This window comes from Emys orbicularis, chromosome 2, assembly GCF_028017835.1.
Source record: "Emys orbicularis isolate rEmyOrb1 chromosome 2, rEmyOrb1.hap1, whole genome shotgun sequence".
Taxonomy (NCBI): Eukaryota; Metazoa; Chordata; order Testudines; family Emydidae; genus Emys; species Emys orbicularis.
This window is the reverse complement of record NC_088684.1, coordinates 43,342,698-43,359,247: the sequence shown is the minus strand read 5'-3', so window position 1 is coordinate 43,359,247 and position 16,550 is coordinate 43,342,698. Positions and strand designations below refer to the sequence as shown.

Sequence of the window (16,550 nt, the reverse complement as noted above, 5' to 3'; positions counted from 1 at the left end):
CTCGCTCTGGAGGAGAGCACCAGCCCCGCCCCTATTCCTGATTGGTCGCTGGGCAGGGGGCGGAGCGGGCGCTCCACGTGCAGTCGGTGTGGCTGGGTGTCGGTCAGCTCAGCGCCTGGAGCCGGAGCCGCAGCCTGCCCTGCCCGCTGATGCTCTCTGCCTTGCGAGCGGCTCCGCACCGCTACCGGAGGGGGATGTACCCGGAGTGGGGGCGCTGCCACGCCTGGCAGCTGCTCGCCCTGCTGCTCCTGGCCGGGAGCGGCCGCCAGCTCCTCTGCAGGGCGGCGGGGCCCCGGGCTAGCGGCACTTCTCGCCTGCTCCGTTTCTACGGGCAGGTGCCGGAGAACAGCCCGGCGGGGACACCAGTGCAGGGGCTGCGGGTGCCGCTGTGGTGTCTGCTGAGCCCTGGGGAGCCGCCGGGGGAGTGGGCGCTGGAGGGGGCCGGCGCCTCTCGCTTCTCCTTGCACCTGGGGCCGGGGCTGCTGCTGCTACTGCGGACGGCCCAGTGCCTGGATCGGGAAGCCCGGCCGCGGTACACCCTGTCCTTGCGGCGCTCCTCCCGGCGGGCGCTGCTGCGGGTCCGGGTGCTGGACCGGAACGACCACCGGCCCCGCATCCCAGCCGGGCCGCCCCTGGAGGTGGACGAGCTGGCGCCGTTGGGCAGCGAGGTGGCCCGGTTGCGCGCCCTGGACGGGGACGAAGGAGCCAATGCGCTGCTCACCTACAGCTCGTGGCCGGCCGGCGCCGGCAGCCGCCTGCTCTTCGTGGTGCCCCGCAGCGGGCAGGTGCTCACGGTGGGCTCCCTGCTGGGGCGCCGCAGGCTCAGCCTCTGGGTCTCGGCGCAGGATCACGGGCTGCCCCGGCCTCTGCGGAGCCCGGCGCGGCGGCTGCAGCTGACGGTGCGGAGAGAGGGCGCCCGCAGGGCCCGCTCGCTCCTGCCCCCGAAGCAGCCGCCCGGCTCCGGCTCCATCTCCATCTCCTACACGGCGCGGGTCCCGGCCGGGGCGCGGCTCGGGGACCCCATATTCACCGTGCCGGACACCCGCTACCAGGAGGCCGGCAGCTGGTTCGAGCTGGCTTCTCCCGCCGCCCCCGTGGAGCTGGAGCGGGCGTCAGGCCGCCTCCACCTGAGCCGGGACCTGCCGCGGGGCGGCCGCGCCGAGGCGCTGGTGAGAGTGCACCGGCGGGGCGGGCAAGGTAAGGCTGGTGCTGCCCGGGCGCGGAGCGGGAAGGCGGGGGCCGCTGGTGGCGGCGCTGGGTGCCCGAGACGGGGGCCCAACTTGCTCGGCCCCCAGGCGGTACTACCGCCTCTCCCCGCAGAGCCGCTTGGGCGGCCCATGATCGCGGCTGTTCCCCTAAAGGCTGCGGCGCTCTCGGGCTAACGCGGGGGCTCCGCGGGTGCTGCACAGAACCGAGAGGTACGCGCAGCCCAAGTCAGGGGACCCTGTTTCCTCTCCCGGCCGGCTGGGGTGGAGGGAGTGGGGAACAGGGGGAGTGTGTTTAACTGCATTAGAACTGGCTGCCCCCGGTGCTGCCCTAATAGCATTGGTGGCCCCTGCTGTGTCGCCTTGTCTGAATGCGCGCCAACGTGTGGTGGCCGGCAAGACATCGTCTGATGCGCACTGCAAACAGCGCCGAATACCCATAACCTAGAGGAAGTACCGTTTTTATACTGTGGATGCTGTTGTGGGGTAGGTCTGCTTCAAATCTCCTGAAATGTGTTGCGCTCAAAACGCTCTACCATAGATGCTGTACAGTATAACATCAATATGAGCCTGTATAAGATGCGTCTGTCTGCACACTCAGAATGTGTGCCTGTTGCAATCTGTTGCTTTTGACTCTGATAGGAAGACATTGGGGATTTTTAAATAGTCTTCTGAATGTCTTAAGATTTCCCACCTCTTTCCAAATCAGGCTCATGAGCACAATAATGAATCAGGGGCAGTGAGCATATGATGAAGGGTCTGACTGGGGAAAGAGCATAGAGTAATTTGAAAACAAAGTATTTGTGAGGGAAGTTCAATTATGTGTTAATTCTGACCTGTGGTTCTTAAAAATAATCCATAAATCTAAGTCGAACATCAGATAAAAATATTTATTAAAACTGCCAAAACTGTGGCACACAGTTTGCTAAATTTGATCAGAAGCTTTGTGTCTAGCATTATTCATGTGGAACCATAGCACAAAAAGTGAACGGATTAAAAACTTGAGTCTCAAGTTTCACTGTTTGCATGCATGAAGCCCATTAATGTTAGTGGAAATAGATGTGATATTGGAAAGGGGGGAATAAAACATTTTAAATCCCGTTAAATAGTAGAAACTAGAAATGAAGGTGGGTCAAAATATCAAGGAGTCTACTGTTCTATAAATTGGGTCATGAAACAGTCAAGGTAAACTAAAATATTTCCATTTTCCAAATTGTACATGGGCCACTATGTCTAAGTAATTGTCCCAACTGTATGTCACTTTAGTTCTCTAGTAATTTGCCAGGATGAAAGTTGCTCATGACTTTTGCCTGCAATGAGATGTTTACAGATTTTGGAAATGTTTTTTTACAGACTGATGACTTGGAGATATGATACATGGTACAAAAATTAAAAGCAAATGCAAACATGTTAAACATGGGCTCTTCATTATCATCAGACAACTGTGCATGTACTGAGAATCAAATAGCCTCCAGACAGAGAATTGTTCTTATACACATGTGCAACTCAGTTCAATGGAGAAATACCATTTACCGTAGCATAAATATCTCTTCATTTTTTTAAAGAGACTATGGCTATATCTACACTATAGAGCATATGCTGGCATAGCCCCCTACTGTAAACACAGCCTATACTGAAAGAAGGAGTTTTTTGGTCTGTGTAAGAACACCACCTCCTAGAATGCTGTTAAATTCTGTTAACTACATTGACAGAAATGCTAATCCACTGACATAGCTGTGTCTGTGCTGGGGTTTTTTGTCAGCATAGCTGTGTCACTCTAGAATTTGGGGTTTTCACACCCCTGCTGATATAATTTAAGAGTAGGCCAAGTCTGTTTTAAAGCTAACAAGTGTCTAACAGAATTTCTCATTCAGACTACATCAAGAGCTATAAAGGTTTCATATTTGTTGACGGTGTTGCTTGTCTGTAATTAAATAAAGCAAATACCATTATGAACAGTATTTTATAAAATCATTCATACAGTTGTGATCTGTAATGTGGTACTCTTAAAAATGTTGCTTTTCTACCATGTTCTATGCCCTGAGAATGTATTGACAACGGACAAGCCACAGGGTGAAAGAAATTCAATAATCAAGTAGGACAAGGTCATTTTTATACTCCTTCCCTGGGATGCTTTTTAAATTAAGGTAGAACTCTGTCATAATTTTGGACAATCACTAACTTCAGACCTCTCACTTTTTAAATCACTTGTCAGGTGTAGATTATTAAATAGTTTAGCAGTTTTGAACAGCAATATTTTATGTAGAGAATCTGGTGAGATGTGTAACATTGAACAAATAATATTTTTCTGTTTTTTCCCTTTACCCAGTTAAATATAATTGTGCCTTTCTAAAGGCTGACATATTAATCAATATTATGAAACACATATCAAGCCTTACTGCTTTTTACCTTATTAATTTAAACACAAAATTAACAGACCCTTACTTACTCTTTCATCCATTATGTAGACGTTACAAAGGGAAATAGACATTTTCACATGTGCTGCTTTACCACTGGCATGTTTGCTTTTATGTTTTAATATTTTAGAGAGAAAAAAGGACTGATTAAAAATTCTGCCTCCATTTTTTCTGATCTACTTTATTTTTGATTAATTTATAGCACTCTTCCTGCATACCAGAATCCTAGAAACAGAAAATACATATTTCATTCAGTTAGGTCACTGAAATGAGTTGCAAGAGTCCAGTATACAACAAGATTAATTTGATTCCTAACTGTTGGAGTAGCTCCTAGGAGCCATAGTCATGCACTAGGTTTTGTCAGCATAGGACCCCATTGTGCAAGGCACTGCAAAACACAGAACAAAAAGATGGCGCCCACTCCACAGAATTTACAGTCTATACATTCAATATAAATTCTGTACAGTGCTTATGAATTGCCTTGTTTACTTGTGAAAAGTAAATGTCCATTGTAAGAATGAAAATTGAGAAGTACAGTGCCTGGCTCTCTTCAGTTTTTTATATTATGGTAGCACCCAGAAACCTTGACCAGAATTAGGGCCCAATTGTGTAAGACAGTATACAGGCATAAAGGTGAATGTCCTCTCTTCCTCAGAGTTTACAATCAAGATTCGTATGTGAAGATTAAATGTTTTAGTTAACCCCATTTTCTTTCTTTTTAATTTTTCCTAATAGCTCTTCTGATGGCATTTTTTGTTAAAAAGCCTATGATCCATGGAGTACAGATCTTAAAAATACATATACAGAATGCTTGTTGCTTGTAAGTGGCTATGATTTCAAATTGAGATATAGGGACCATTTTTGCACACTTAAAGATTCTTTTTTATTTTCTCCCTTGAGATTCTAGAACAATATAAACCTAATTCCAGAATCAGAAACCCAACCTGGCAAGCCAGATCAAAGGTCACAACAATCCTTTCTTCTCCCAGTACCAGACTGATTCAAAGCATATGTGCATAGCAGGGCCATACCCTCTAATTCAGGTGCCGACAGAGGGGCTTGATCCACTTAAACCATGAAACCACTGTAATAGCCACAGCTCATTAGAAGGAGCAGCAAGTCTCAGGATTAAGGTTATTGTGTTACCCTGCATGTATATATCTTTGGAAGAGGCTCATTGTAAAGAATAATGGGCTAGACTGCTTTTACCACATGGTTAGTTACTGGGCTGCTCACTGCTTGCGAGACCCTAGATGAGAGAGAAGCAGAAAAATAAGATTAATTTTTGGGGTGAAAATGATGAGTCTTTATATGATGGAAAGTTGTTGTATAGTACTGTATGCAGTATGCAAGGAGCTCTGTTTTGGTGTTTAAATAGCTTCTCTGTCAAAGAAGGTTGAAAAAAGACAAGCAAAAGAAGATCCTTAGGATAGTTCATTTTCCCCTTTATTCTTAATGTCTGGCATGTTAAATCAACTCTTTAGAGCCTGTGACTTCATAGCTCAAAATTTTCATTGTTCTAACAGGGTATGACGTAATCTGCAAAGCCATTTCAAAGCCTGATCAGAGTTGTGAAATATGCCCCAAAATGTTAAACCTAGGGGACAATTTTTAAACAACTTCATGAATGCCGTGGATGCCTTCCTACTCCGAGAAAGTTTACTGTGTGTATGTGCTTTGTGGATTTAAGTTTATTTTATTATACACATGCAGGAGCGGATTACCACAGATCTTGTAAAACTGGCCGGTATGCATCTGCACACCATTTGTGATATTTCATGCCTGCACTGCACATCTGAATTCAGAATTCAGTTTCAGTGTATCTGGATGGAGATTGAATTACACATTTACAAAACTGGAAGCTAAAGGTTTATGCCCAGTTGTATTTAAATGTGCCCAAGCTAATGGACATGTAGGCTACTAGTGGTCACTGGCATGTGCAAAGACCTGATTTGTATGGATAATTGTGGCAGTGCATAAACCTATAGGAACATACTTGTGCTCTCTTGCATATGGACCTTGGGTCCCTGATCTTGAAAACTTGGTCCTAGAAGCTTGGGCACAGTTTTCCATGTTTCACATTTTAGTACTAAACACCACTTCAGCATAGGGTTGCCAACTTTCTAATTTATTAAAATTTGATACTACAGCCCCCCTGCTCGCTGGCTTCCCCCTGCTCGCTCGCTCGCTCCCCCCACCGCCCAGGAATCACCTGCAGAGCAGGGCTGGGAGCTGATGTGGAGCCTGCCCATGAGATGCAGCTAGGAGTCAGCCCTGGCTGAGAAGGGGCTGGTGTGTAGGGAGACCAGATAGCAAGTGCGAAAAATTGGGATGGGGTGGGGAGTAATAGGTGCCTATATAAGAAAAAGCCCCAAATATTGGGACTGTCCCTATAAAATCGGGACATCTGGTCACCCTAGTGGGTTGATGACCTGGTGCCCCCGGTCCCCATGCCCTGGGATAGGCTGGCGATGGCATTTGCAGGCAGCGATCGGGGAGGGGGGGGTTGTCTGGGCAACCCGGGCTGGGGGAAATGCCCTTCCCTCCCCACACTTTGTGTGAGAGGCCAGGCTCTGCAATGAGCTGAATGTCCTGAGTTTTAAGGGTGCTCCCCCATCATCCTGTGCCAGACCGGGCTGAGCCCCCATCCGAGTGGCACGAGGAAGGAGGCGAAGCGGGAGCTGGTGCCGCATGCGATCCCTGGCTCAGGTTGCGGCTCTGGTGTCAGTCACGCGTGTCTTGTAACGTGTTTCTCGTAGCCCCTGGAGCGGCTTCCCACGAAGATGGGGTGTTTCTGCAGGGGGGGGCAGAGCCGGGGAGCAGAGAGGAGAGTGGAAAATAGGACGCGATCCAAACAATTCAGCGGCGTGGATTGGCACCCACCTGGCTCACCGCCATGCTGCCCCCAGCTCTCTGCAAGTGCCCCACTGCGGTCACACACGCTGCAGTGGGCACTCCCTTGCCCCCTCCCCCCATTCCATCGCCCCTGCGGGCAGTAACCAGACTTTTGGTGTCCAGTCAGTACTTCTGACCGGACACTGTACAGGTTCGCTTTTGACTGAACTTTCAAAAACTGGACACGTGATAACCAAACCCTAGTTCAGCAGTAGACATTTGGTTTTTTTTGATGATCTCCTATCCAAGTACTGGCACAGCACAATCTTTCTTAGTATCTGGGGTTCAATAGGATTACAACAGGTAGTGATACAGCAGCAATACAGGTAAAAATAATCTCTTTACTAGGGCTATCAAGCGATTAAAAAGATGAATCACGATTAATCGCGCGATTAAAAAAACTGAATCACGATTTATTTAAATATTTTTGGATGTTTTCTACATTTTCAAATATATTGATTTCAATTACAATACAGAACACAAAGTGAAAAGTACTCACTTTATATTTTTTTATTACAAATATTTGCACTGTAAAAAACAAGAAATACTATTTTTCAATTCACCTATTACAAGTACTGTAGTGCAATCTCTTTATCATGAAAGTTGAACTTAAAAATGTTAGAATTATGTACAAAAAATAACTGCATTCAAAAATAAAACAATGTAAAACTTTAGCGCATACAAGTCCACTCAGTCCTACTTCTTATTCAGCCAATCGCTCAGACAAACAAGTTTGTTTATATTTGCAGGAGATAATGCTGCCCACTTCTTGTTCACAATGTCACCTGAAAGTGAGAACAGGCGTTTGCATGGCACTGTTGTAGCTGGTGTCGCAAGATATTTATGTTCCAGATGCGCTAAAGATTCATATGTCCCTTCATGCTTCAACCACCATTCCAGAGGACATGCATCCATGCTGATGATGGGTTCTGCTTGATAACGATCCAAAGCAGAGCAGACCGACGCATGTTCATTTTCATCATCTGAATCATATGCCACCAGCAGAAGGTTGATTTTCTTTTTTGGTGGTTCGGGTTCTGTAGTTTCCGCATCAGAGTGTTGCTCTTTTAAGACTTCTGAAAGCCTGCTGAACACACCTCGTCCCTCTCAGATTTTGGATGACACTTCAGATTCTTAAACCTCGGGTTGAGTGCTCTAGCTATTTTTAGAAATCTCACATTGGTACCTTCTTTGCGTTTTGTCAAATCTGCTGTGAAAGTGTTCTTAAAATGAACATGTGTTGGGTCATCATCAGAGACTGCTATAACATGAAATGCGGGTAATACAGAACAGAATTAATACAATTCTCCCCCAAGGAGTTCAGTCACAAATTTAATTAATGCATTATTCTTTTTAACAAGCATTATCAGCATGGAAGCATGTCCTCTGGAATGGTAGCTGAAGCATGAAGGGGTATATGAATGTTTAGCATATCTGGCACGTAAATACCTTGCAACGTTGGCTACAAAAGTGCCATGCGAATGCCTGTTCTCACTTTCAGGTGACATTGTAAATAAGAAGCAGGCAGTAGTATTTCCCGTAAAGCTAAACAAACTTGTTTGTTTTAGCAATTGGCTGAAAAAGAAGTAGGACTGAGTGGACTTGTAGGCTCTTAAGTTTTACATTTGTTTTATTTTTGAGTGCAGTTATGTACTAAAAAAAAAAATCTATATTTGTAAGTTATACTTTCCCGATGAAGAGATTGAACTACAGTACTTGTATGAGGTGAACTGAAAAATACTATTCTTTTGCTTATCATTTTTATAGTGCAAATATTTGTAATAAAAAATAATATAAAGTGAGCACTGTACACTTGTATTCTGTGTTGTAATAGATATCAGTATATTTGTAAATGCAGAAAAACATCCAAAATATTTAATAAAATTTAATTGGTATTCTATTGTTTAACAGTGCGATTTAATCACGATTAATTTTTTTGAGTTAATCGCGTGAGTTAACTGCAGTTAATCAACAGCCCTACTCTTTACTGTTACATAAACATAGTAATTATTCCTGACTAGTATTATGGCTCCACAATCTTGAGGGTTTTGGCACAAGCTGTTAGGAGGAGAGGCTAGTGCATCTTGGACATTGTTTGATGAAAGTTAAATTTAACAACCTTTTGTAATAGACTCTTAGCGAGTGGCCTGATGGCAAAGATTTGTTTGTACTCAAGAGTCTGCTGCAGTCTTTGGGGGCATCTGATGCCATCCATACTCGCACAAAATTTCTGTAGTCATCAATGGAAGCTACTGAGGGCAGTACTTTGTTGTTGATAGTTGATATCAGCAGTGAGTGAATTGTAAGTATAACTGTGTTTACATTGAGGCTGTATATGCTTCCATGTTTCAGTCAGGGCCGGCTCCAGGCACCAGCCCAGCAAGCAGGTGCTTGGGGCGGCCAAGGGGAAGGGGCGGCACGTCGGGCTGTTCCGCGGCAATTCGACGGCGGGTCCCTCTCAGAGGGAAGCAGCTGCTGCCGAATTCCCGCCGAAGAAGAAAGCAGCGCGGTGGAGCTGCTGCTAGAGTGCCGTCGATCACGATTGTGATCGTGGCTTTTTTTTTTTTTTTTCCCCACCGCTTGGGGCGGCAAAAACCCTGGAGCTGGTCCTGGTTTCAGTGAAGTAGATAAAACAACTGTAAAACAGAAAAAACAAGTTTTGTATGACTCCCTGCGCTCCCATGCATATCTTCTAGTTAAAATTAGGGTTCCCCAAAGCTAATGTGTGATCAATCTCTTAGCCATAGGCGTGCGCACGGGGTGTGCCAGGTGTGCCCAGGCATACCCTAATGCAGGGGGGGGCAAATGGCCCCACTCTCCCGGCGCGACAAGCTGCGGGGTCTGCGCTCCCAGGCCGGAGCGCCCAGCCGACCACAGCAAGTCGCCGGCCTCTCCCTCACCTTCCCCTCTCCCCTGGAGCCATGCTGCCGCACGCGCAGCGCTCTGGGGGCTGGGGCTGCGTGCTCCCGCGGGGCAGTGTTTGGGTCCACGGGGAGGCAGACGTGCTCCCCGCTCATCCGGAGCCATGCTGCTGCGCGCGCAGCATTCTGAGGGGCGGGGCTGCCCGCTCCTGCGGGGCAGCGTGTCTGGCTCTGCGCAGAGCCAAACATGCTGCTAGGAGCCTCGTGGTAAGGGGTCCAGGGCCGGGGGGGTTGGATAAGGGGTGGGGGCAGTCAGAGGACAGGGAGCAGGGTGGGTTGGATAGGGGGTGGGATCCCAGGGGGGTGGTTAGGGGCAGGGGGGTTTCTGGAGGGGGCAGTCAGGGAGCAGGGGGGGTTGGATGGGGCATGGGAGTCCCGGGGTCTGTCAGGGGGCAGGGGGTGGATAGGGGTCAGGGCAGTCAGGGGACAGGGAGCAAGGAGGGTCCTGGAGGGGCAGTTAGGGTGGGGTCTCTGGAGGGGGTGGTCAGGGGACAAGGAGCTGGGGGGGTTGGATGAATCGGGAGTTCGGGGGGGGGCTGTCAGGAGGCAGGGGTGTGGAGAGGGGTTGGGGCAGGCAGGGAGCAGGGGGGTTGTATGGGTCGGGAGTTCTGGGGGTCCTGTCAGGGAGCGGGGAGCTTTTGGATAGGCGTGGGAATCCCGGGGGTCTGGCTGGGGGCAGGGGTGTAGGGGGGCATTCAGGGGACAAGGAGCAGGGAGGCTTAGGGGGTGGGGTCCTGGGGGGCAGTTAGGGGCAGGGGTCCCAGGAGGGAGTACTCAGGGGACAAGGAGCAGGGGGGGTTGGAGGTTCTGAGGGGGGCAGTCGGGGTGGGAAGTAGGAGGGAGTGGATGGGGGCAGGGCGGGGCTCCCTGGGTGCACACCCTAATGAAATGTGCTGCGCACGCCTATGCTCTTAGCAGCATAAAATAAATCTTTTTCATGCTACCAAAGCTGCTTTTTCTTCAGATGATAGCCTATTCGAAATCAGCAAATCTTTGTTTCGCATCTGGCTTGTTCACTGGATTTTAGACAGAGTAAACAGGGTACACAGAATACAACAGACATCTGGTTTGGGAAAGCTTATCAGGTTATCAACAAGATGGACAAATAATGGGGGGGGGGGGGGATGGAAAGCCCTCTTTTGAAATTCATTGTGAAAGATGAGAACTGTTACAAAGGGTAGGATAGCAATTCTGCCTTTTTATCACATATGACACAATCCAGCAGCCAATATACTGCTGCTGTTCTGGAGGCTGCTGATCTAGTAACCATAATGCTTTTGTGCATGTTATTATTCAGGGTGATCTACCAGACACTTGTATTACCTGGACTTGTGATGCAGCACTGGTGATACATAAGATGATTGATAACAGTGGTGTTAGCAAGAGGTATCTGCACACTTGCCTTTGGATATCCATGAATTTTAGTGCATCATATTTGTGCACATGAAGCATGTTGCACAAATTTGGACGTGCCATTAGTGGCTGAAGTAGGAAAAAACTGTTGGAGGGGAATTCACATGCTCACATTATTGATCATGGGAACAGATCTTTGTTGCATTAAAACAGCTGTGGTAATGTTTTAAATTTAAAATACTTCATTTTAATATTGGAGTTTTTGAAGGCATCTTTTTTGCACCCGTGGGAATCTGTCATTCGTAGCTGTTGGACAATTATGGGTTATAAAAATGGAAAAACACTATATAACTTTTCCCAAAACTTAGTAGAAATGTACATATACAACTTGATACTGATCATGCCCATTATGTCTTAGTTCCACATTGTTCCACAGTCCACATTCCATTGTTTCATACCTATTGTTCAGGAACATATGCCCCAGTTTTACCAGGATAGGCCTGAGGGTTTTTTTACATGAACTTCTTTCAAGGTGCTTGAAATGACAAAAAACTAGGGATTTTGGTGTATAGGGAGGTGACATCCATAGTGGCATGGGTGGTATTCTGAGAGAGGTGGTTAATGTTGCGGAGTTTGTGGAGGAATTCAGTTGTTTCCTGGAAGAAGCTGGCTCTAAGATGATAAGAACATAAGCGCAGCCATACTGGGTCAGACCAAAGGTCCATCTAGCTCAGTATCCTGTCTTCCAGTAGTGTCCAATGCCAGGTGTCCCAGAGGGAGTGAACAGAAGAGGTAATCATCAAGTGATCCATCCCCTGTCGCCCATTCCCAGCTTCTGGCAAACGGAGGCTAGGGATACCATCCCTGTCCATCCTGGCTAATAGCCATTGATGGACCTATCCTCCGTGAATTTATCTACTTCTTTTTTGAATCCTGTTATAGTCTTGGTCTTCACAACATTCTCTGGCAAGGAGTTGTGTGAAGAAGTACTTCTTTCTGTTTGTTTTAAATCTGCTGCCTATTAATTTCATATGGCGACCCCTAGCTCTTGTGTTATGAGAAGGAGTAAATAACACTTCCTTATTTTATAGACCTCAATCATATCCTCCCTTAGTCATCTCTTTTCCAAGATGAAAAGTCCCAGTCTTATTAATTTCTCCTCATCCAGAAGCCATTCCGTATCCTTAATCATTTTTGTTGCCCTTTTCTGAACCTTTTCCAATTCCAATATATCTTTTTTGAGATGGGGCAACCACATCTGCATGCAGTATTCAACATGTGGGCCTACCATGGATTTATATAGGGGCAATATATATATATTTCCTGTCTTATCATCTATCCCTTTCTTAATGATTCCTAACATTCTGTTCACCTTTTTGACTGCCGGTGCACATTGAGTGGATGTTTTCAGAGAACTGTCCACAATGACTCCAAGATCTTTCTTGAGTAGTAACTGCTAATTTAGACCCCATAATTTTATCTGTTGGGATTATGTTTTCCAATGTCCATTACTTTGAATTTCATCTGCCATTTTGTTGCCCAGTCATCCAGTTTGGAGAGATCCTTTTGTAGCTCTTCGCAGTCTGCCTGGCACTTAACTATCTTGAGCAGTTTTGTATCATCTGCAAATTTTGCCACCTCACTGTTTACCCCTTTTTCCAGATCATTTATGAATAAGTTGAATACGACTGGTCCCAGTACAATCCCCTGGGGGACACCACTATTTACCTCTCTCCATTCTGAAAACTGACCATTTATTCCTACCCTTTATTTCCTATCTTTTAACGAGTTACTGATCCATGAGAAGACCTTCCCTCTTATCCCATGACTGCTTACTTTGCTTAAGAGCCTTTGGTGAGGGACCTTATCAAAGGCTTTCTGAAAATCTAAGTACGCTATATCCACTGGATCCCCCTTGTTCACATGTTTGTTGACCCCCTCAAAGAATTCTAGTAGATTGGTGAGGCATGATTTTCCTTTTAAAAAAAACCATGTTGACTCTTCCCCAACAAATTATGTTAATCTAGGTGTCTGACAACTTTGTTCTTTACTATAATTTCAATCAGTTTGCCTGGTACTGAAGTCAGGCTTACTGTCCTGTAATTGCCAGGATCACCTCTGGAGCCCTCTTTAAAAATTGGCATCACATTAGCTATCCTCCAATCATTTGGTACAGAAGCTGATTTAAATGATAGGTTACAAGCTACAATTAGTAGTTCTGCAATTTCACATTTGAGTTCCTTCAGAAGTCTTGGGTGAATACCATCTGGTCCTGGTGACTGAGGCTATTGAGAGCTTTTGACAAGATGCTGTATGCTGTCAGTGGTATTGTTTTGCAGACACTGTAGCTTGGTTCTATGAAATTTTGTTGATGATTAGTATTGACAGAATGGAAGAGCTGTAACATCAGTGAGTAAAACCATTTTGATATGGTGGGTTGTCAGTGGAACAAAATATTGCACAGTATTGATTAAGCGTCTTGATCAGTTAATGCTTTTGCATTTCTGACAATGGACCAACTGTAATGCACCAATGGCAAAAATATATCTACTCCAGTGAAACTGTTTTTCTTTCACTGAAGTTAAATCCTTAGCACTATCAAATGTTGGGTAAAGTAGCTGCTGCATATCCATAATAGTGACTTTCAAAAAGGTTTGCTTTGAATTTCTCACTACTATGCCATAGATAATTGAGAGGCATAGTCCTCAATGTACAAATCCCTGTTCTCTAACTTTCAGGGGGCCACAGTGCTGCTTCCAGGCAATTTATTCCATATGATGGGGTAAAACAGTCACTACTTGACTAGCCCCCTATTTGCCTCTGAAGACAGTTCAAAATTATTCTCTTACGCAGGAGCAAGTCCAAACACCCACCTCTGACCTTCATATCAACCTCTACCATTCACTCCATGCTAGAATTGGCATGTCTGTGACGGTATATAGATTGCTCAGGCTTTTAGTTCAACCACTTTTGCAAGTTGGCTTATTTAATCTTTGTTTAATGTCAAATGGAGAATTGTTCTCCTCTCCCTTCAAACACTAAAAATATAACTGTTGCAGTGTCTAGAATAGAAAACCTGATAACTGAGATTTATTGTCTCCACCAGTCCTCCCCTCCTTTCCTACAACACTTCTTTCCCCCCCCCCCCCCCCCCGTTTGTGCTGCCTTCTCTTTCAGACATAGGCAATCCACCTTACTTGTCAGATTTTTGTCTTAAAATGAAGTGCGGGAAAAAACACAAAATCCTAAGAACGTTCATATATATTCATTTGAGTTCTGCTAACACTGCAGTGATATCTGTGTAAGTGTAACAGGAGGCAAAAAATGAGTCTCTAACTGTGTAAGTGATTACAGGGCTCTGAAGGGCAGCACAGTGAACTCTGAATCTTAAGGAACGACTGGGAACATTATAAATTGAGCAGATCTGCTGTGATATGTATGTGTGTTAAATCCGCTCCCGTTTTTTAAAAAGTCTCCCGGATGCCCCCAAGTGTACCTCTCATTGCTCTTTGAAGTTTGTGTTTACATGTTATGACAAGGTCTCCAGGGTGCAACCTGGACTGTGGGACCATTGTACCCTCTAAACCCACCAGCCTGGGCTGTCCCTCACACTGTGATGCTAATGTCAAGCTACAAGCCTCTGACAGGTACTGCACTTACACAGCCATCCAGGGACACACCCAGCTGAGTTACATGAATGATCTCCTGGCCCACTGTGTTGGACACAGTGAAACAAGTCCCTGTCTTTTTTGTGCGTGTATCTGTCTTTTGGTTAATCCATAAAGCTGCACTTATGAGGTGAAATTCTGACACCATTGTACTCAATAGGAGATTTGCCACTGACTTCACTGGGGCAAGGATTTCACTCTTAGTGTTTAACTAGGGTTGCCACCTCTCCTGGCTTTCCCAGGATCGTCCCATTTTTGAAGTAGCTATCCTGGGAAATCTGTAAGGGTGCTCACTGCCAGCTGCCCAGTTTATGGGCTCAGCAGCATCCTGGATGTCCTGGTTTTTTGTACCTCAGAGGTGGCAACACTACATTTAACACCAAAAGAGGATTCTACATAATGTCTGCTCCTAAATGTAGCTATCTAAAAATTCCTAGACCAAAATCTTACTGGGACAGATTACTCCTTACTATTTGTGTTTTTGTTTGGTAGGCATAGGTGCCGACTCTGTGGGTGCTCCAGGGCTGGAGCACCCACAGAAAAAAATTAGCGGTGCTTAGCACGCACTGGCAGCCAGCTCTTCCCCCCGCGCCGCCGCACCCCCAGTGCCTCCCATCCCGCGGCATCCCTGCTGATCAGCTCCTCCCCATCCCTCCCAGCACCTCCCGCCCGCTGCAATCAGCTGTTCCGTGGTGTGAAGGAGGTGCTGGAGGAAGGGGGGAGAAGCAGGGATGTGGCGAGCTCGGAGGGAGGGGGCAGGGTGGGGGCGGGGCCTGGGGCAGAGTGGGGGTTGAGCACCCCCAGGCAAAGGAAAAAGCCGGTGCCTGTGTTGGTAGGGGGTTGTCGTTGGCGGGTGTGAAAGTTATTGACATTATAAAAGCTCAGTTTTTACAAAAACTGGATTTTAACCCTAACTTGGTCTGGCAGCGTCCCTCTTAGTGGAAAAGGTAATCAGCAAATGTTGTTGGTACAAGAGAGAAGGTAACTTTGCAAACCAAATCCAGCCCAGATTGCTAGTGATTATGAGAGTCATTATCCCCTGGCTGTTAAATGGCCTGTGTGAAATGAGTTGATCTCCTTGAATGGTGTCTGCTGGTGAACAGGAACCCTGGGCATGCTGAGGCAAAGGATTGAGTGGGCGTGGAGGTTGCTTCTCCAGAATATGAGTGTTAGGCCTGTTGGCAGTAAAGCCCAAGGAAATTTCTGCTGCTGCTCGCAGTGCATCTGTTCTGTGGATAAACTGAGGACTGTGCCGGGTTGTAAATCTGTCACCTTGCATTGGCACTAAATTCACTGAAAACTTGAGAAAGAAAATCAGCAAAATAAGAGACTTCATCATAATTTTGTAGACATGTGAATGAGATTTTTAGTACTCTGGATCTCAGGCTTATAGTTAAAAGGAGTTTGAAGTTCCCGTACCAACTTTTGGCATGGAAACTGGTTTTGTTGATGTGATACTGCCTTCTGCAACTGTGTGTAAAATGTGACATCATGTAAGTTACAGATCAAAGACTCCTGAGAGACAACTATAGAAAAATCCAAAAGAATATTCCACTGACAATCATGTAGTCCTTACAAACATACCATTTCAGTGCACTATGCTACCTTGGAGACAACATGAGTTTCAACTTTATACACCTTCTCTGTTCTCTTTTGTTTCACTTCTCACAACTGAGCTTTCTTTTGTATATTCCATTTGATTTGATTTTTTTGTTTTAAAGTTTAGTATTAAGACCTGATTGGAAACATAAATATATTTGTTGGTACTTGTGGAAAATGTCTTTAAGAAGCCTGTCTGCAACCCTAGCATCCCCTAGGATGCTGCTATGAAGCCAGCAAGAAGCAATCTAACAAATTAAGATGGTAAATGTAGTTATATATAAATGCATTATCCAGATAGCTGCAGGTTCCCACTTATGTCCTTCCTCTCTTGTCTCCCTCTTTGTTTTCTCACTAGTTGACATGTCTGAAATCTAGATTGTAATTTGATCAGAGCTGGGAGCTCATCTTTGTCTCTCCTTTGAAATTCCCAGCACCCTTTCAGGCACTGTAAAAACAATTACACCTTGCTTGCAGAATTGTCCTGTTGTG

At 46.0% G+C, this 16,550-nt stretch overlaps 1 protein-coding gene across 1 annotated transcript in view; it reads left to right on the top strand.

The window, feature by feature from the left end:
* Positions 1-317: 317 nt before the first annotated feature.
* LOC135874899 (neural-cadherin-like) overlaps positions 318-16,550 on the top strand; it is a 71,384-nt gene continuing 55,151 nt past the window's right edge. The window contains exons 1-2 of the mRNA XM_065399850.1: positions 318-737; positions 786-1,197. The gene's annotated coding sequence lies outside the window, so the exon portion shown is untranslated. The remainder of the gene's footprint in view (positions 738-785; positions 1,198-16,550) is intronic.